The sequence below is a fragment of the Bos indicus genome, chromosome 21 (assembly GCF_029378745.1).
Source record: "Bos indicus isolate NIAB-ARS_2022 breed Sahiwal x Tharparkar chromosome 21, NIAB-ARS_B.indTharparkar_mat_pri_1.0, whole genome shotgun sequence".
Classification (NCBI taxonomy): Eukaryota; Metazoa; Chordata; class Mammalia; order Artiodactyla; family Bovidae; genus Bos; species Bos indicus.
The window spans coordinates 40,922,217-40,943,722 of record NC_091780.1 but is presented as its reverse complement, the minus strand read 5'-3'; the positions used below and the strand labels follow the sequence as shown (position 1 = coordinate 40,943,722).

General features: G+C 41.5%; 1 non-coding gene across 1 annotated transcript; it reads left to right on the top strand.

The window, feature by feature from the left end:
- Window positions 1-729: 729 nt before the first annotated feature.
- TRNAC-ACA (transfer RNA cysteine (anticodon ACA)) lies at window positions 730-801 on the top strand. The gene has a single exon. It is a non-coding gene; the product is annotated as a tRNA-Cys (tRNA).
- The last annotated feature ends 20,705 nt before the right edge of the window (window positions 802-21,506 follow it).

Here is a 21,506-nt window from a genome sequence, read left to right as displayed (position 1 = left end):
GGTAGATAGTGGTCAGTGTGTAGCACACACGATTTTGTTTCAATACTTTCATACACAAAGTGTGTTTCTGGAAGGTTGGTATTCATAGTTTAATGTATATCTTATTCATAGTTGTTCTATGAAGAAAAGAGGAAAATTGTCCCCAAAGAGTCAGCACCCTAGTCTTAGAGGTGTGTGTGTGTGTGTGTCTGTGTGTGGTGTATATTGTGGGTGTGGAGGGAAGAAGGATCCCTGGAGGGGAGGTGGGGGAAATGGGGTCAGTTCTGTATCTTTTCCTCTGCATTGGAGCAGATAAGATAGCTACCAGAATTGGATGTGTAGGCCTACATGTTTAATAGTATTACTCTATCTTCCTGTGACTGAGTAAATTATTTATGTACTTGCTAATTAATTACCCCCCAATAATAAGAATTGTGTGTGCCTCATTCTGTACTTTGTGGATTTTAGCAGTTTTTGCTTGAAGGAGGATGACAGGAAATTGTAATAATAACCTACATTTACATAGCACCTTCAACACTCTCATACCAAAGGAACCTAAAATACTTTGAAATTCCCTTGAATAGATGGAAAAGCTACAGATATCTTTTCTTAAGTGTCCTGAAATATCATTTTGCTGATAATTAAAATACAGTCATTCTTAAATCATAGCATAGAAAATGAAAAGTATCATCTCCTTGGTTGGAGTTGGAATTAATCAAGGATTTTGGATTTAAGGACTTCCTTTAGACTTCCCTGGTGGCTCAGATGGTAAAGCATCTGTCTACAATGCAGGAGACCCAGGTTCAATCCCTGGGTTGGGAAGATCCCCTGGAGAAGGAGATGGCAATCTACTCTAGTACTATTGCCTGGAAAATCCCATGGACCGAGGAGCCTGGTAGGCTACAGTCCATGGGGTCACAAAGAGTTGGACACAACTGAGCGACTTCACTTTTTTTGGATTTAAGGAGCTTGTTTAAAGATAGAGAGATAACCAACAATTATTTTGTTCCATTCCTGCTCTGGCTTGGCTCAGCTCCTTATGGCCATCTAGACTACCACATATCCTAGAAAAGAGTTCCTTCCCTCTCCCATTCCCTTTCTTTTCCTTTTTCTTTTCTTTCTCCTCCTTCTCTAATAAAGTGACCAGGTCCTTCCCCCTCCTTAGTTGACAGCCGTAGAGTTTACGGCTTTGCTATTAGTTAGCAGCTCAGAGAAGGCAACGGCACCCCACTCCCGTACTCTTGCCTGGAAAATCCCAGGGACAGGGGAGCCTGGTGGGCTGCAGTCCATGGGGTCGCTAAAAGTCGGACATGACTGAGCGACTTCACTTTCACTTTTCACTTGCATGCATTGGAGAAGGAAATGGCAACCCACTCCAGTGTTCTTGCCTAGAGAATCCCAGGGATGGGGGAGCCTGGTGGGCTGCCGTCTATGGGGTCACACGGAGTCGGAAACGACTGAAGTGACTTAGCAGCAGCAGCAGCAGCTATTGGCTTTTCAGGTTCTTGCTGAAAGTGTAATCTCTAGCCTTTCGTTGACCAATCCTTAGCAAATTCTCAGCTGAAAGAAATAGTAGTTACACAGAATGGCCTGAAGAATTTCCATATACCTCATGTCTCTGAATATTTAAATCTTTACTTTAAAAATCAGTTTAAACCGCAAGAGAGCTGGGTAGTTTAAGCGTTCTATTTCACTCTCTTGGGAGATTATTTTTTCAGCATTTTGTCTACTAGTTTATTTTTCTTATTCAAGAATGATTTTGGACAGCTGCTTTTACTGAGCTGTGCTTTGCTCTTTTGTCAGTCTCTAGATTGAAGGAAGTTGGGACAAGGTCATAATGAAACTTGTTGTTTGTCACAGAAGAGTTATGACAAAGTCCATGACATTATGCAGTGTTTTCTTTATGAAGATCCAAGAGAGACAGTTCTCTCTGGTCTCAGTACTAAGAGAAGTTTGGCTTCTTTATAGCAACTGTATTATTTTTATATGATAGATACTACCAATCATATAATATTTTTGTTTGTTGGCTCACAAGTTCACAGCCAAATTTGAAGCCTACTTCTAGGAACTGTGCAAACTTTATGGCCTACATTTATTTTTGCTAATCTTTCTCCAGGCTTTATTTTTTCTACTTTTTTTTTTTTTACTAGCCTTTTAATGTTTTAACATAATTTACTGTGTCTTTTTGAGTTTATCTCATGTTCTTTTCAAAATAAGGGGCAATAAATATAAATAAGCAAATACGTAACTAGGAAGAACATTCTGTGGCTCCCAAGGAGTGCTGGATTATTCCGCATAAGGTGAGACAGAGCACCTGAAGTCAGTGCTGCCAGGCTATATAAACCTTTTCCCTGGTAACATAGGGCTTCAGTCATTGTGACAGGCTTTGCTACTCAGGTGTCCAAGAGGGAAAGATGCTGTGGCCCAAGTGAGTGAGTTCTAGTCTTTCTTCCTCCCCCTGTTTCATATCCAAATTCTTAGGGAATGTAATAGGATATTTGGAATGAATTCCATCTCCATAAACCCTCAAATGAAGAGACCACAGATTGTTTAGAATTGTGTGGTCTCCATGGTTTATGGCTTGGAGTTCTATATGGAAGGAAATTCTCAGGCAGGGGAAAGGAAGCAGAGCCAGACACTCAGATACCTGCATTAGATTGCCACAACCCCTCTGTTGGGAGAATCATTGGTAGGGTGGATGATGGAAGAGAGAGCTGGATGGTCATGATTGTTTCCAGAGACTCTTCTTCATGGTTTGAGTGAAACAATTGCCAGAGTTCCAGGGGTGTCAGAGGCCCAAGACATGTATGTGACCCAGGGACCAGAAATCTAGGGCGGGACATTGTAAAGGGCAGGAATCTTAGGCAGTTGGCAGGTTTGTCAGTTTCAGGACCACCTTGGATTCAGTGGAATATTCCATCTCTTCCCTCCCATGCAAGAAACATTTAATCCTTTTGCAATAATACTGGCTTGTTGCAGAAATAATGCTGACAAATTGCAAACGTGGGCCCGGAAAGTTGTCCAGGCCCTGCTCATGTCTTAATTCTTGCCCTGTACTAGGGTTCTGGCAAGAAGCTGGTTGGGAATTTTTTTTTTTTTTTTCCAGTATGGAAAATGGGAGTAAACAAAAAGGAGCCTAGACAAACATTTTATTTCCTTACATTGATTGTGTTCCCATGTATGAAGTTTTGTCCATCAGTGGTAAATAACCCGCTTGCCAGTGCAAGAGACATAAGAGATGTGGGTTCAATTCCTCTGTCAGGAAGACCCCCTGGAGGAGGGCATGGAAACCCACTCCAGAATTCTTGCCTAGAGAATCCAATGGACAGAGGACCCTGGCGGGCTACAGTCCACAGGGTTGGAGAGTTGGACATGACCAAAATGACTTAGCACAACATCTAATTTTACTTTAAACAATATGGACGGGAAAAAGAAAAAGAGAACTGCATACCATCTCTGACTCTGTTACTAGTTTCTGAAGAAGAAAAAGGGAACATTTTATAGATATGAATGATTTTCTGGAGATTACCTAGGAAGAGAAGTAAGTGGATAGAGGCATATGAGAAACATTTTGGATTTCCTGAGAGAAAATGATAAATAAAAGCTGAGCTCAGTCTAGAAAGTTTGGGCAGAATTGGGGATCCCTCTGCCTAGCCTGATCAGCCACTTTCTTCGGTCCTCGTGCGAACTTCAAGAGGCAGCAGGGAGAGGACTCACCTGCTGTGCAGATACCATGTGGTCATACAGTAGGGATGGCAGCTGGGGGTCAGTGAGTGCTGAATGCAGATCTGCAGCCCGCATACCTGGGGCTGGCTGGAGGCTGTCGGCTCTGTCTCCTGCTTCCGTGAGTCAGAGTTTAGAGATCTTTTGGCTTCCTGTCTGATTTTAGAGAGTCCAACCAGACCGAGCTCTCTGGACTACACTACCAAAGGAGGCCCTTGGTTTTGATGATGGTCCCAGATCTCCTCTGGCCCATCCTTCTTCCAGCAGCACCGCTCAGCTTAACTGTTTATAACAAGATGTCACTTAAACTAGCTCCCCTGGTTCCTTGACATAAACAGCACAGAGGGAGAGAGAGAGGACTGAGGGAAAGTAATAGAAAATGTGTGCTTTTAGCTGAGACTTTAAGCTACTCACTTTGATTTTCAAAATAGTCCCCATTTATGAGTTTCTGAGAGAAAGATGGCATATCTAATGATTGCCTTTATGTTTTTCCAGTGGATCACTGGTACTGGAAATAAGAAATGGAAGGGCAGATGCAGGACTGGGGGCTGGATCAGTTTTGGGTTTTATTCTTTCCAGAACGGTCTCCACAATAGTGATATTTTGTAAAAGTCCATATCTTCTGTATCCTAATGCCCTGCCTTAAACCCCAACAAGGGATATATAAAATATTCCTTCTTTTGCTTCCATTAAATTTATTTCAGTACATAGTGACATAACGTCCCATTTTATATTCTTCTGTTCAATAGATATTTGAGTACCTACTTTAAACACTGTGCTTCTAGCACAAACCTTACAAGATGAATAAAGTGGTCTTCACCTTGCAATTAAACAGGGAAACTATGACATATGTTCAACTGTCTATGATACTTGGCTGGCTGTCACACGTGTGTTGAAAAGTTAGAAGTAAAGCTCTGGATGATCAGAGAAGCCAGAGGAAATTTTCATTGAGAAGTCATAAAATGTTTTCTTAAAACTGTAGCTCTTATGTTTAGGCCTTAAGATGCATAGTATAGTGTTTTAGAGTTAGAAATGAGGAAGAAAGGCATTATAGGAACAGGGGTGACATGAGCCAAGGGGTGAATTCAGGGGACAGACACTGGCCCAAGTGTAAAGTATATCATAATATTAACGGCAGTGTATCTTAGAGAGTATGTTTTTCACATCTTTCTCCTTTGATCCTTATAACAACCCTGTATGTAATTTATTCCTACTCATTGAGCGGCAGAGAGCCACAGAAGGTATTTCTTCGGGTAGTGATGCATCAGTTGGGCCTAATGAAGGGCAGACCAGAAGAAGGGATCTTTTGTGGGTTGGATTATAGTGGGAAAGTCTAGAGCTGGAGACACCAACTCTGAGGCTTCTGTGGTTGTGCCAGTTGGGATTGAGAGAACAGAAAGGAAGAGATAGGAGAAGACACGGTCCCGAGGGAGAATTGTACGGCAATCGAAGGGGCTTGAAAGCTTCAAGGAAGACTCGGAAACCAACGTTTTGTGAAATCCTCTACTCTGATTCTTCCTAAACATTAATTGTTCTTTATCTGTGTTCTCAGAAGATTCTGATAGTGTTTTTTAGTACTTCTTTCTGCCTCATTTTATTGTTATTTACATATCTGATACTTTTATTAGGTTGGAAGTTTCTGGCAGAGAATTATGTTGTTCATCTTTGTTTTCCCTTGGGAAAAAACGTGTAGCTTGGTCATTTGCACATAACTGTTATTTTATAAACACTTGCTGTGTTTAACTGAAGTTTGGCAGTGAAAGACAAAAGGAAAGCTTAAAAGAGCAGGGTTGCAGGAAAGAGTTTATATATTTATATCAAGGAATAAGTGAGATATAGTAGAATTTCCTAGTTAGAGTCAAACTTGGGTTAAGTCTTGGCACTGCCAATTTATTTTCTGCATGACCTCGACCCAGTGTTTGTTAGCATTATTTTCTGTCATATAACATGCCAGTAATCAAATCAACCTTTTGAGGTTCCTGTGAGGACTAAAGGAAACATTTTGTGCAAATTGTCTAATGCAATATCTGGCACATAGGTGATCTTCGGCAGTGTCAGTTCATGTCCAGGCCTTGAGTGTTATCTGTAGACAAATGCAGAGAAGATTGAGAGATGGAAAACATAAGAGAAAGGAGAAACTATAAAACAAGTTTCCATAAGTTGGAGCAGCAGAGGAAGTGTTTTAGAAAAAAAAAAAAAAAAGCTGACAATAATTACCTTGAAACAGGCAGAAAGGAGAAAAGGAATAGTAAACATTTAAAGAAATTCTGTCAAATGAAGAATAGGGGTTTTAGGATCACCAGTCTCAGAAATGTTGGAAGAAGGATAATCTTCTAGAAGTAAGGGTTGGGGAGGGTTTGTCAATAGCATTGAGTACTGAAAGAGGACAGATAATATAAGGAACAAGTGCTATGGTATTGGGTCAGGGAATCAACAAAACAAGAGAAGGATTGCTTAGAAGTAAGGAAGGTCAGTAAAACCTGGATGGCATGAGTTTGCTGTTGTCAAAATTAGCAAGGCATCAAAAAGTATGTGTCCAAAATACTACTGGTTAATTTCATTTATGGAGCACTCACCAGAGTTGTGCAAGATAGGCCCTCAGTAGAGGAGGAGGACAGAGCTGGAAAGCTGTGTGTATTCACACACACAGAGAGTCACATTTATGTTCTGTCAAAGAAGCAGAATTGCTTGCTCAATCTAGTGTTTCGTATACCTGGTAAAGACTTTATGGCTTATGTAGTTCAACCTAGACTTAGATGTGAGAACTGAATGTTACTTGCCAGAAATACTAGGAGGCAGTATGGTATAATGGTTAAGAGTGTGGCACCAGGATCTTACATCTGGGGTTTGAGTCCCAGCTGTGTAAACCTTGGGCAAACTTCTTAAACTGTATAAAATTTATCTAGTGCCTGTGATGTAATAGTCATTTCACAAACATTCTCTGGACTCAGGGTTCCTGATTCTTGTTCACTATTCTCTCTGCTACTTGGGGCTGCCTTGCTGACTGACAGACCACTTTGAGCATTGACTGGGTAACTAACCGTAAGTCTCTTTTGGAGCAGCCCTCTTTACAGGGGCTTCCCTGGTAGGTCGGATGGTAAAGAACCTCCCTGCAATGCACGAGACCTGGGTTCAATCCCTGGGTTGGGGAAATTCCCCTGGAGAAGGGAATGGCAAGCCACTCCATTTTTCTTGCCGAGAATTCCACAGACAGAGGAGCCTGGCAGGCTATAGTCCGTGGGGTTGCAAAGAGTCAGACACAACTGAGTGACTAACACTGCTCATACTTCTCTTCTTTACAAACCATGCCAAATATATTGGGCTTTTATTTCATATGAATTTGTATCCTTCACCTTTGACACATCAAATTTTTTTTTAGTGTTCCTATTGAGTTGATACAGTGGCTTCATAATAAGGATATCTTGCTTGAAATTTGTGTAATAAATAATCTTTGTATATAACTTATGAAGCCAGTCCCATTTCTTTTGGCCATATAGCTTTTTTAAAAACAATTGTTTATTTTTTAACTGAAGGATAATCGCTTTACAGAATTTTGTTAGTTTCTGCCAAACATCAACATGAATCTGCCATAGATATATATATGTCCCCTCCCTCTTGAACCTCCCTCCCCATCCCACCCCTCTAGGTTGTAACAGAGCCCCAGTTTAACTCACTTTGAAGGTTAATCTCAATTTTCTTAATCAGATTTCTGATTAAGGGAAACACAATTAAAAGGGGAACACAATTGAGCATGTTTTTTTTGACAAGGAAAGCAGGAAACAGAGAAGATCAGTGAGTTTCCTGAGGTCAATCAGTGACAGAAGCGTGGTGCTTGAAGCATGGATTACCCACAAGCTGATGCATTGGTGTGGCTTCTCTTCCAGTTATAACCTCAAACCAACATGAGCTGATCTAGAGGCCTGGGGGTATTGCATAGACACTTAAGGTAGACCCTAAAGCACTGAACTTTCTCTTTCAGAACCCCAAAGTAATTATTTCTTTTCCCTACCTCTCTCCCTTCTATTTTTGTGGTAACAGAAACCAAGTTAGAAATTAGACCTAATGAGGCCATTTGGGCCTCCAAAAACAAGTCGGTTGTTTGTGTTTCCATTGCTCCAGAGATATTCTGAGGGTTGGTACACACCAGCCTGGAGGAAAGAAGGATCCATGGACGATCTCATTTCTTACTCAGTCCGCCAGCTGGGTGTTGAGACTATTTCCATGGCTTCCAATCCGTCAGTGCTTGAAAACATTTACTACGGAAAGGATCGCTGGCTTGGGGAAGACATTTGTCTAATTCGGCAACAGCACTTTACACTGCATTTCCAGATTATGCCTCTCCTTGAAAATGATCTATTACAGGAGCAGTTTATAAAATTAAACACTTGTCATTATGCAATGCAAAATTCATGAAGCAACCAAATGTCAGGGATCTACATATTTAAAAGATGGGAGTTTTAGCATTTCTTTCCTGGCAGGGATTCTGAGCAGTAAAAGGCCCAGAGAAAAACATAACTAATCACATATCTGTTTTGAAATGGACCAAACCACTCCTTTTGGGGACCTTATTTTCCTATTGAAAAAGTAATTATTTCTTTAATAAATATTTACTGAGTGTCTACTATGTGCCAATCACTGTGCAAAGCAGGGAACAGCATCAGTGAATATAGGCAATATTCCGGCTCTCATGGAGCTTACGTTCTAGTGAGTCGTGGGGTGCAGAGAGGTAAGCAATAAACAAGTAAATAAATACATGAACAAGAAAATGATACTTTTGATACACAAGGTTCCTTCCCTACACACATACGCATTTTTTTTTTTTTTCCTGTCACAGAGACAGGAGAGCTATCTCTTCAAACTACAGCAACCTTTTGTGAATTGCCATGGTGAAATCATTCATATATGAACAGCTAACACTAACCAATTATGGGGAGCAGAACACAGCACTAGATTCAGAAATTATGAAATACCACAAGGTAAAAAATAACTAGCTGTCTGCAAAGCACTTTCCTTTGAAAAAATATAACCACACTCCTGACAAAACTGAAGATCGTTCTGTTGAGACCCTCTAAGCTATGCGCTGTCCCATTGCAACTTCACTTCTATTAATAGCTTAGCAAGAAAAGAGGAAGTCATGAGCACCCATTCTCAGATTTGGCAGTGATGGGTCCAAGAGCACTAGGCAACTTAAGCCTTTGCTTGTAGCCTAGTTAGCCATCCATTTTATGCTCATGACGAATATCCCTTGCACGTCAGCTCCTCCTGACTTTTTCATTGTGAACCACACCTCTTGGCCCCAGTTCATCTTGCGGGTCTGTTCTTGCAGTTTGAGATCCATGAATATGCTAAAGCCTGCGCCTCAGAGCTCTGTTGTCGCTCTGTTGTCTGATCACCAGCTCGAATCCAAGTTGCCAATTGTGTCGTGACTTTGAAACCAGCTGCTTTAGCACAGCCATTTTGACGCCAGGAGCTTTTGAACATGGAAACATGGCTTCGACACAATATTTTAACTTTTGACTTTCAGTGTTTTAAAATACACATGGTGAGAGTTAAAGGTGCAGTAAGAATTTGGGATGTTGGTTTCACATGTTAATTAGTAATGACACAACAAAGACAGTGATTTTGTACATCAAAAGTGCCATTTGATGTCATAACAGGTATGCCAAAATGATTATGTCAGAGTGAACGCGTCAGATCACAGTGTCAAAAGATCTTGGATTGTCCTCTTACTTTGTCTTCACTACTTATCTAGTGTATCTTACTTTGTTATCACTACTACTCTGGAATGGAGGAGGCCTATGCCAGAAAGTTCCTTAGTCAGAAAATGATATGAACATTCAGTCTCAGCCACAAATCTCACAGATCAGACGTCATGAGGCTCTCCTGCCATAACGTCATATGTCTGTGTCAGAGAGCAACTATGAGGATGATGAGGCCAAGGTCTGTTGGCAAGCTTTTTATGAGCATCTATGGTTCCCTACGGAGAAGGCAATGGCAAGCCACTCCAGTACTCTTGCCTAGAAAATCCTATGGATGGAGGAGCCTGGTAGGCTGCAGTCCATGGGGTCGCTACAAGTCGGACGCAACTGAGCGACTTCACTTTCACTTTTCACTTTCACACAATGGAGAAGGCAATGGCAACCCACTCCAGTGTTCCTGCCTGGAGAATCCCAGGGATGGCAGAGCCTGGTGGGCTGCCATCTATGGGGTCGCACAGAGTCGGACACGACTGAAGCGACTTAGTAGCAGCAGCAGCATGGTTCCCTAAAGGGGCTTCCCTCATAGCTCAGTAGGTAAAGAATCTGCCTCCAATGCAGGAGACCCAGGTTCAATCTCTGGGTTGGGAAGATCCCCAGGAGAAGGAAATGGCAAACCACTCCAGTATTCTTTCCTGGAGAATCCCATGAACAGAGGAGCCTGGCAGGCTACAGTCCATGGGATCGCAAGAGTTGGACACAACTTAGCAACTAAACCACCACCATGATTCCCTAAAAGTGAGACCACTGAGGAAGGATCTCATAGTAGAGTTTAGATCAGAGACAGGTATGATCCATCATAGACTGCAGCCAGGGACACATGTATTCTGAGAGGTTAATAAGACCTAGATTTTGGGAGGAGTGAATGAAGCTTTCCAAAGGGGGGACTATTGTGCACAAAATATTCCTGTACTGGGAAGGCTGAAGAGATCAGTTTGACTGGAACTTGGGACATGTGTCAAGAAGTGTGTGTTTGAAGAAAGTGGGATAGGGTTGGGGAGGGCCTTGAGTGTGTGATGAAACTTGATGTGGTGTTGAGGAAAATACACAGCTGTTGTGGCATTGTAACAGGTGATTGCACGACATCATAGTAGTTAAAAGACCACTCAAGGTTTTTGTTTGTTTGTTTGTTTTTGGTGAGATGCACTAGTACAAAAGTGGAATTAGAAGCCAAAAGAACTGTCGTGAAGTTACCCTACAACCCAGGTATAAGGCACTGAGGATTTAAACCCTTTGTGCAGTGGCTGCAGAAGTGGAAATGAAGACGTGTATTTGAAAGAAATCAAGAAGAAAGAATTTCCAAATCTTAGAGAAAGTTAAATATTGGAGGGTAAAAGAAGGGTAAATCCAAAAGACACCTAATGTACTGAACTGAGCTGAAGATTGGAAATATTGTTGCCATAGATAATAATGGAAAGAATTGGGAGACATGTTGGTTTAGGGGGTGAGATTCAGGTGTTGATGGGACAGCCATGAAGAACTATTCTACTGCATAGATAAATGGTGATACGGGTTTGAAAGAGGTTGAAAACTCAGAGTTGAAATAGAGGATATGGAAACTATCTTTGTAAAAGTGGTAGCTGAAGTCATGTGAGCAAAGCATCATTGTCATGTGAGCTGAAGTCATGTGAGCAAAGTTATCACTGTCACTGCCACCATTGACATCATCATGGAGCATTATAATAAAGGTACAGAGGGAGTGAGTAAATATATTTGTAAATTCACAATCATACCTATGAACAAAATCCAAGTTAGATGAAGTCCCCTGAAAGAAAGACCAGATATCAGTGAAAAACGGAGGACACTGAATTATTTGAAAAACAGGATAAGCAAAATAGAGAATAGAGGAGAATGCTTCAAGAAAGGGGTGTAGTCAGGATGCCATGATGAAGCAATGAATTCAAGAAGGGGAAGGAGAATTGAACTATTTGAAATATAGAAGCTAACTTCCTGTTTGGAAAGTAGTAAGTTTACAGATAGGGTTAAGTAGGGAGTGGCTAGAGAAGAAGTGGAAATTGGACTAGAACTAAGCTTAAAAGGACAGAATCAAAGTTGGCAGAAACTTAGAATCATCTATTGTGACAACTTCTCCATTCAGGAATCACTTTTGGGTATCCCTAATAGATACCACTTCCTCTTGTCGGAAGGGGGCGCCCTAATTTGTCAGATAGTTGATTCCATGTGTTTGAACAATAGGATATTGAGTCAATGAATCATTCATTTCCTTGAGATAAAATATAAAAGGTACAAGCATAGAAAGTAAGAATTTGCCAGTATCAGGAAAGTACAGAGGGATCAAGCCTCTATTTATTTTAACTAGAAGAGAGGCTTGTACATATTTAAAGGACAAGAAGAAGGAGCATTAGAGAATCTAGAGAGAGAAGGATGATAAAGCCTCTTAGAAACCAGAGGCAGGAAGTGATCAGAGACACAGATGGAAAGGGTATGTTCTTCTTATTTATCCACCCACTAAGCAGTGCCTAATGCAGTGCTTTTAGCATAGCATGTGTGCAGTAGAGAGATGTGTTGGTTGATTAAATGAGAAGAAAAATGTTTTTGAGATCCAGGAAAAGATAAAGGGAGGAATTCAAAATCAGATCTAGAATCTAGCTAGTTATGCAAATTGTGTGACCTGAAGACCAAGAGAAAATTCAGAAGCATCACTTTGGCCACTGAAAAGAAAATGGCTATTATTTTAGACCATTTTAAAGATATATATTTTATATATATATATATATATATATATTTACAAAAAGCTGTCTGACTCCTTTATATCTTCTCCCCAAACTAAAGTAATAGGCAAGGCTTCAGGATCAGACTGTTCCTCCTGGAGATTGAGACATCCAAACAGAATCTTGGCCAGATGGGAGCTGTACCCAGAAACTCCGAGGGGCATTTTGTTGCCCAGTCAGTTTGGACTTCCACCAGGTGCCTTCAGGGTAGAAGGCCAGAGCTTTGCCAGTCAAGAGCAGGGATGTAAGCTGCTGTTGTGTGAAAACAAGTTAAGTTGCTTGGTTCCAGGGAATGCGGCCCAAGTGTCATAAATGCATCTGTTTAATAATGCATATCAGTAGCTGTTCCAGAATTTAGGCGTCTTGAACTGCCTTTGTCTCCTCATTTCTAGAAAAATGAACAAGTCTGGTCTTAGGAAAAGCACTAGATGGCAGCATAGGACATCTATTCAACTGTCTCTCACCACAGGCTGCTGGAATTTTGACAGATACAAAACGGTACCTGTGGTTTTGTGTATAAAACTGGTATAACTGTTTGTACATTTAAAAAATGTAACAATAAATTAAACATAAGGGAAAGGGGTTGCTAATAAATACAGTGTTAGACTGCATTTCTGTGTACCAGGTGACGACAAGCTTGGGCATTCAGACCTGATTTGTGCAGGGGTTGGGCAGGATGGGAAGCAAGTTGAAGGAGCTGCAACATGTGCGGGCTGGGTGGTTATGGCTTTGTTGAGTCTTGTTGATGATTTGCCTGAGTGCCTATACACAGTACACAGAGGTGAAAGTCTCTGAAGATGAGGGGTACAATATGTGTGAAAGTCTAGTTATAAGGGATTCTAGAAAGAAGCACTGTTCTGTGGTTCCCCAACTCAATGTTTGGATGGGTGAAAGCTGAAATTGTGAGCTCATTATAGTTTTTTTTTAAAGGGACACAAATCATGCCTTTCCATCATTTCAAAAATGGGCCTTTTAAGCCTCCATGCATCCTAGTATGTGGGACCAGGGTCTGTACACAGTGTCATCTAGGATGATCTATTTTCTTCGGTGAGAACAAAAAACAGTCTGAGATGCCAGGGGCGTGGATTTGATACCAGGAAGGGACAGTTTGGCTTGCTACAAAGAAAAAGGAAGCATGAACTATTCCAGGCCATAGTGGTGAACCTCACTCAACCAGCTATCATGAAGATTCTTCACCACTTCTAGAAGAATATGTCAAAGCACAAATCCTATCAAGCTGGTCAGAAACTTTATCTTTTTATTCTTTTTTTTACTCAACAAACATTTACTATTTACTATGTGCCAAGCATTGTGCTGGGAATGAAAGAGATCTAAAAACAAAACACAAACAGAAAACCCCTTTAAAACCCAAAACAGGACATAATATAATATATAATTTATTTATTACAAAGATGATAATAATAATAAAATAGTTACTACTAGCATAATGGCTTGGAGAAGGCAATGGCACCCCACTCCAATACTCTTGCCTAGAAAATCCCATGGACGAGGAGCCTGGTGGGCTGCAGTCCATGGGGTTTCGAAGAGTCGGACACGACTTCACTTTCACTTTCACTTTTCACTTTCATGCATTGGAGAAGGAAATGGCAACCCACTCCAGTGTTCTTGCCTGGAGAATCCTAGGGACGGGGGGAGCCTGGTGGGCTGCCGTCTATGGGGTCGCACAGAGTCGGACACAACTGAAGCGACTTAGCAGCAGCAGCATAATGGCTCACAGTTCATGGCGCATAGATCTACAGCATCTTTTTTGGGGTCTCCTAATAACCCTGTAATTTAGATCTTTTTACAGGTGACCAAACTAAAGTTCAAAAGTAGTAATTTGCATAATATCACAGCCAATAAGTAGGAACAGTGGAATTTGAGGGTAGTCTCTTGACTCCAGTTCTTGAACTCTCCATTACACCATATAACTGTAAAGGAAATGCTTCATATTTTATGCCACTTCAAGTTCTTCTCCTCTTGAAAACATCTTAATCTCAGAAATGTGTGAAATTTAGATCAAAGATTTAAATTCAAGTGTTATGTGATTGTTTGTTTAGTAAATGATGTTTAGAAATAAAGATGTGTTCTTCTAATGGTAGAATAAAAACAAAAGTAAGGTGGTACAGAAGACAATTGCACCTTGGTTTAAGGTTATTTTATTGCTTATTTACAACTAGGGCAAATGTTCCTTTCAATAACAATCATCTTTCTGTTGAGTGAACATATAGACTTCTTCTGGTGTAGGAAAGGGTATTTTCCAGATATCATTTCTTTACTTCTTACACCTAAATTTCTCTCACTTCCCTCATTGTTTCCCCCCAGCTGCTATGTTTTGCTCTGTAGTGTATACTCAGCACTTTGCAAACTGCTGGGCATTTAGTGGTTTCTTGTTCATTTGTTGATGAGTGGTATGAATGAAAACAGAATCACCATCTATTGGCCTCACTGGCCTTCTACATCTGTCCAGAGGATCTCTCTATTTTAAGGTTAGAACTACCTCACATCTTTTCTACTGATAAAACTGTCCAACCTTTTCGTAGTATCAGTTCACGCGATCCAGAACTACTTTTTAGGTTTTCTTCGTTGTTCTCCAGTTGTTTCCTGTTGGTGAGTCATGTTTCCCCACGGAGTGTCAGGTCTGGGAGGGCAATGCTTGTCATCACATAGTATCAGTTTACTTGCCTCTCACAACATTTTGCCTGTTTAAATCTATAAATTCTCTGTGGTCATACTTTTCTGTGGTGGCACATTCCATTCTAATCCCATCTACAGGCACTTAAGCATGAGTGGGGAGGTGGAGATGCTATCTTTTTGGGGGGTGTTCACCAGGTGAAATCACCCTCTTTCAATGTGGGCATTCAAACTGACAAAGAAGCCACGTTGCTTTATTCCTGGGGCCTGCTGATTGCCCGTTTTAGTGATCTAGGTTCATCATGTCTTTTTTAACTAGTCACAAAGAGCCAGTTGTAAATATCTACAGTCCAAATTGGATCATATTACCCAGGAGATGAGCAAATGCCAGGTATAGTCTCAGATAGAGTCTGGAGGGCTTGAAACTTACAGCCTATGATGTAACTCAGAAGCAAAGACCGCTAAAAAGTAGGTTGATTTCCTCTCACTTTGTATTCCATGGAATGAATCATTTAACTACTCAATAATTTTTTTTTAAACAAGCTTTCAACATAGAGATTAATGAAGTTTTTTCCCCTCTTTTGCTTTCTGTGTGTATAAACCCAGAGTTGGCTTATGGGTAGGTAATATGTTGCTGTCTATAAGGTAGGATTTGAAGTCCACAATTTTTCCCCTGCTGATCTACTATAGTATAGTCTTTGGCATCATTTATTTTGGATAAAGCATCATATTTAGAAAATTTATGTGAAAATGGATATCACCTGGCAGAGACCTTAGGAATTACTAACAAAGAATAATTCATTAGGTCATTTAATTTTCCCTCAGCATCCACATCACTATTCCCACTTCCCACCTTACACACACACACACAGAATATGTAGGAGGGCAGAATGAAAAACTCATCACTCAGGGGTAGAAAATTCTAAACAATCTTTGTTCAGTTTATGATTAATCAGAACCAATAGAGATTTGGAAACACCAAAAGGAAAATTCTGATCTCGTGAAAATACTTTAAATGTTAATTTCCCCCCTCCTATGTTAGTGTTAGAATTTTCAAGAGGTAATGATTTAGAATTCCTCCTAAGGCTTTATGGATGGCCACAAGACGGTGGAAATACTTCCACTTTCCACAGTGATCAGAAACTTGGAGATTCAAGTCAGTGAGAAGAGACACAGAAATCCAGGCCAAGGGCTGGTGTTCCCAGCACAGGGATTTAGAATCCTCATAGCTTGTGCCCAGCAAGTGTGAGCAAGTTCTTTCTTTTTTGCCTCTAACTGCCCTTAAGTCTCAGAGAAGGCAATGCCACCCCACTCCAGTACTCTTGCCTGGAAAATCCCATGGACAAGGAGCCTGGTAGGCTGCAGTCCATGGGGTCGTGAAGAGTTGGACACGACTGAGCGACTTCCTTTTCACTTTCATGCATTGGAGAAGGAAATGGCAACCCACTCCAGTGTTCTTGCCTGGAGAATCCCAGGGATGGGGGAGCCTGGTGGGCTGCCGTCTATGGGGTCACATAGAGTCGGACACGACTGAAGCGACAGCAGCAGCAGCAGCAGCAGCAGCCCTTAAATCTCAGGGACCCTCTTAAGTCTCAACAGATGACAGAAGCATCTCAGGAAATGAGTCTCTGAAGGTGGAAGAGAGAGCGAGTATGCAGCTGCCCTCAGGAGAGGGGCAAAGGGAGTTTCCCACAGAATGTGTGTGTGTGTGTGTGTGTGTGTGTGTTAGTCTCTCAATCATGTCCAACTCTTTGCCACCACATTGACTATAGCCCACCAGGCTTCTTTATCCATGGAATTCTGCAGGCATGAATACTGGAGTGGGTAACCATTTCCTTCTCCAAGGTATCTTCCTGACCCGGGGATCAAATCTGGGTCTCCTGCATTGCAAGCAGATTCTTTACCGTCTGAGTCACCAAGGGAGCTCTTCCCACAGAATAGGTGATGTTAAGCCTGACAGTGCAAATAACTGAACTGCAAAAAGATTGTTTCTGAAGCTCACAATTAGATTTAGTACCTGCTTTTATAAGAGAATAAAATATTTTGAGACCAGAAGTGAGAGGATCAAAAATCTGAAAGAACCAGAAGTCTGTAGTTTTTATAGAGGGGCAGGGTTCCAATTCTATATCCTCAGCCAATGTCCTGCCAGATTGGCCTGAGGTTTCAGGTACAGGTACGCTCTGTCTCGGGTTTAATCAGCACATACATGTTTGCGGGTTGATGGCACTCCTGTCAAAGGCCTTCCAACCCTTCTATAATTGTCTTGCACCATGTCTAGCCAGAAGCCCAGGGTAATTCATGTTTCCATGGGAACTGTGCCCAGGAGAGGACAGAGCAACCAGTGTGGGAGTAGAGATGAAGGTGTGCAAGGATCCAGTGTCCCATGTTCTTTTAATCTTTGTGCCATTTACCTGTATTTTACCATTTTTATGTTTGTAAAATAGCCACAGAAAACCCGACCATTTCTTTGTAGGCAATACATCTACAGAATTAAGAAGATAATAAGGTGGTAAATCTTTAAAGCTTCAGATCCTTTAAAGTGACTCAGACTAAGCCACCTCAATTGTCAAATAACTAGCTTTGCCTTTGCTGGTGTTCCTGGAGCTGAACTGTTTTAGGGAGAAGAGTGAGGTTCATTCAAAGGATTGTATGTGCTTGTGTGGTGGGGTGGTGGCGGTGGCAGTGATGGTGTCTGTGGTGTGGAGTATATGAGTGAGTGTGTGTGTGTGTATGTATGGTGAATCTTACATTCCATAGCTTAATGAAGTTAATGGGAATAATACTATTATATGGTTTTAAGCGAATTGTTCACTTACATTATTGGCATTTCCAAGTGTCTGCAGCTGGGTCAAACGCAAGCTGTACTAAACTGCACTTTCGGTTAGTGTATTCTAGCATTTAGTTCTTTCAGGTAGCTCAAATGTTGATGGACCAACATCCAGGCCAGACAAGACAGGCTGGGGTTCTAGAAGGGACTTAGCGTCTGCAGACTGCTGTTCTGGCCTGTACACACGTGCTCAGTTGCTTCAGTCGTCTCCAACTCTGTGACCCTATGGACCATGGTCCACCAGGCTCCCCTATCCATGAGGTTCTTCAGGCAAGAATACTGGAGTGGGTTGCTGTGCCCTCCTCAGGGGGATCTTCCCAACCCAGGGACTGAACCCGCTTCTCATGTCTCCTGCATTGGCAGGCAGGTTCATTACCACTAGCATCACCTGGGAAACCTGGTATTCTGGCCTAGATACATCCTATCTGCATAACCACCTCAGATGGTTATTATGAGGGAAAATTGAGGCATCTCAAGAAAAGTGCTCAGCCTGTTGCCTGTCCTGTACTAGCTATTCAACAAATGGACCTTCTCCACCTACTTGGCATATCAAGCAGACAAAGGCTTAGTCCTTTCCTTTTGTCCTTATCACTTTATTTTTTTCTGTATTTATTTGCTTTTGACTGCACTGGGTCTTCGTTGCTGCACAGGCTTTCTCTAGCTGGGGAGAGCATGGATTGCCCCCTGCTTGTGGTGTGCAGGCTTCTTGTTGCGGTGGCTTCTCTCGTAGAGCACGGGCTCTAGAGCACAGCCTCAGTAGTTGTGTTAGGCTTAGCTATTCCGGCATGTGGGATCTTCCTGGACTAGAGATGGAACTGGTGTCCCTTGCATTGCAAGGTGGATTCTTAACCACTGAATACCAGGGAAGCCCTTATCACTTTAGGAACCATAATATAATCCTCTTTTTACCATCCTTCCAGAAAATTCACTTCTTTTCCCACATTAAGCCAAGACATAGTTACAAGATAAACCTAAATAGCACATATTTCTAATCTGAGGAAAAATTAAGTATTTTCTTATGTCTGCTGTGGAAACTTTAAATTCTGGGCTCCAGCCTTATGATCCATTGTTTAATATTACATACAGCAAGATTGCAGGAACTCTTATGTCACTATTTTCTTCACACAAACACAAAAATTATCCTTCAAAGGCCTAACTTAGATTTTTTGTGCTGGTCTATAACTATCTCTTATTTCTATGCAGGTGCATATCCATCTCTTTGTGAACTCTGACTGCCATTACAATTACATGTTCTGAAATGATTTCTTCCATATTAATAACATCTTTCCTGCAAGAAATTCAGCTCTAAGTGTGTAGGGTCCATATATTTTTTTCTGTGGTATTGTCTACAATGAAAATGTTTGTGATTGGTGGATGACATTGGTGATTTTATTACCTAGGAAGTAATTATCTAAAATGTGTACTAATGAATTTGGATCTCTGGTTTCTTCTTTCTCTACCACTTTACTTACTTTACAGCTCCAAACCCTTCCACTAGACAATGGAAAAGGCAGAAAAAAAGATAATCTGGTCTCTAGGTCCACTCCTTGATGAAAGAGAATTTGAGAAACCATTGCCTAGAATCAAATGTTTTAGTTATTTGTGGTTTTTCAGTTATCCATGCATTCTTTATTACTGTTGGCAAGGCCTCCTGGAGAGAACCTCATGAAAACTTTACAAAGAACACCATTATTGGGGGAGGTAAGGGTGAAGTGTAATATATGGAATGAAATGTAAGTGCTGCAGCTGTTCAGCTGGGTATAATAATACACACCTGATGCTACTTATATTCTGATGTCCTAGTAGCAGCTGCTAAGAATTTTTAAACAAAGAAAGCACAGGATATTTGCATAACTAATTCTGAGTATAGGAATTTGTGTTATTATTGTTAATAATGAAAAGGAGAGGAGGAAAATAATAAGGACTGTGTAACTGGTGGAACCATTTAAATGCTCACTTCCTCCCTCCCTTCTTCCCTCTACCTCCTCCCTCTTTCTTTTCTGTGCTGCTAAAGGTGCTCTACTGCTGCTGCTAAGTCGCTTCAGTCGTGTCCAACTCTGTGCGACCCCATAGACGGCAGCTCACCAGGCTCCCCCCGTCCCTGGGATTCTCCAGGCAAGAACACTGGAGTGGGTTGCCATTTCCTTCTCCACTGCATGAAAGTGAAAAGTGAAAGTGAAGTCGCTCAGTCGTGTCCAACTCTTCAGGACCCCATGGACTTCAGCCTACCAGGCTCCTCTGTCCATGGGATTTTCTAGGCAAGAGTACTGGAGTGGGGTGCCATCGCCTTCTCCAGCTAAAGGTGCTAGGTGGAGGGAAATAGGAGGAGGAATTGGGAAGAACTGTGTATGTCACACTGGGGTCAGTTCTGTTCTGCTGGTGTCTGTCATGATGACAATTGAGAAAATATTCCTAACAGCTCCCATATCTTCATTTCAGCAGCTACCAACATCACACTGTCCTAACACTAGGGTACCACGGGCCAGTCCACACACTATAGAAAGTGCTGTAATGTAGCTGCTGTTTACCAACAGCAGACGGCATAAGCACTGTGGGCACATTTCCCATATGGCACAGCATGGTAGAAATGTGGACTTTGCCAAGACATTGGTGACCTTACATACATTTGCAAAAAGTCAAATACAATAAAGTCAATTTCCAGGGTCTGAAACAGTTTAACGCTAATAACAGGACTTTCCCTTCTGGTTTTTACATCCTACTTGTATCACTCTTTCAGAGTCCATTAAGACAGGACTCTAAGGCTAAGAGGTAATATCACAGGGCCCTTGCTGTTCTGTGCATACTAAGCAGACCACATAACTCTCAGGGAGGCGAATGAGTAGCTCCGATTTCTTAATAGAGTCAGTACATCTTCTAAGAAACATAACTTCATTTACTTTCAGTGGTGAAGGCAGTTGCCACTTGCCTGTGCCAGCTTCCACTGGAGTCCAGTGCTAGGCCTAGCTGGGTGGAGTGGGTACAGAAGAGAAGGACTACTTCTGGCTTTTTGCTTCTCTGATTATTTCCAAAACCAGTGCAGCCTCCCTCTTATTATGAGATCTAAGGCAAAGAATGGAGAGGCTGCTTAAATTTTTATGTCCCAGAATGCCAGTTGCTTTTGAAGGAAAGTAGTGGCATTGATGTGATTATCACTGTGCACAATAAAAGAGTGCAAAAGTGGAAATAATCTGTCAAGAGTTACCTTGGCTTAATTTAGTATTTTGGGGAGAGGAAATGCAAAGGATCAAGGCTTTAATATCTATTCCTCATTCTTCCCATCCCTCCAATGCCTCACCCCTACCCTTGTATCTCTAGAAGGCTATTGTTTACCATGTATTTATGTGTACAGAAGCAGCCAGACCTGTTTGAGAGCTTCAGAAATATGATCTCAGAGAATCATTCATCAGAACCTCAGGGATCTCTGCTAAGGAGAACAGTATAATATTCTTGGGGCAAGCAGTAGTCAAATCCCTTTGCTTATAAGCTACACTAAGTAAAATCCCTCCCCTCTTGCCTATCAAATGCTGTATAGTTTATAGATACATCATTCCATCAAGTAACGTGGGAGGAAGTCAATATGCCTTTTAAAATTTATGCAGTTTATAATGGAAGGATGACCATTCACTCTCTGTATGCAGTGCAGAGTGACAGACCTATAATGGCTGTCTCCAGAGTCCTCCCTCCAAACAAGGGTAGACTTTCTCTGGTTACTCTGTAACCTGCAGAGAGCAGCATATTTTACCTGTAAATGTATTAAAGTCTACAGTGCTGAGCTAGGTATTTTTCCTAGAATTTAGAAGTAGACTGCCTAATGACAGGTCTTGGTCACTTCTTGGGTAGATTGTTCAGAGTGAT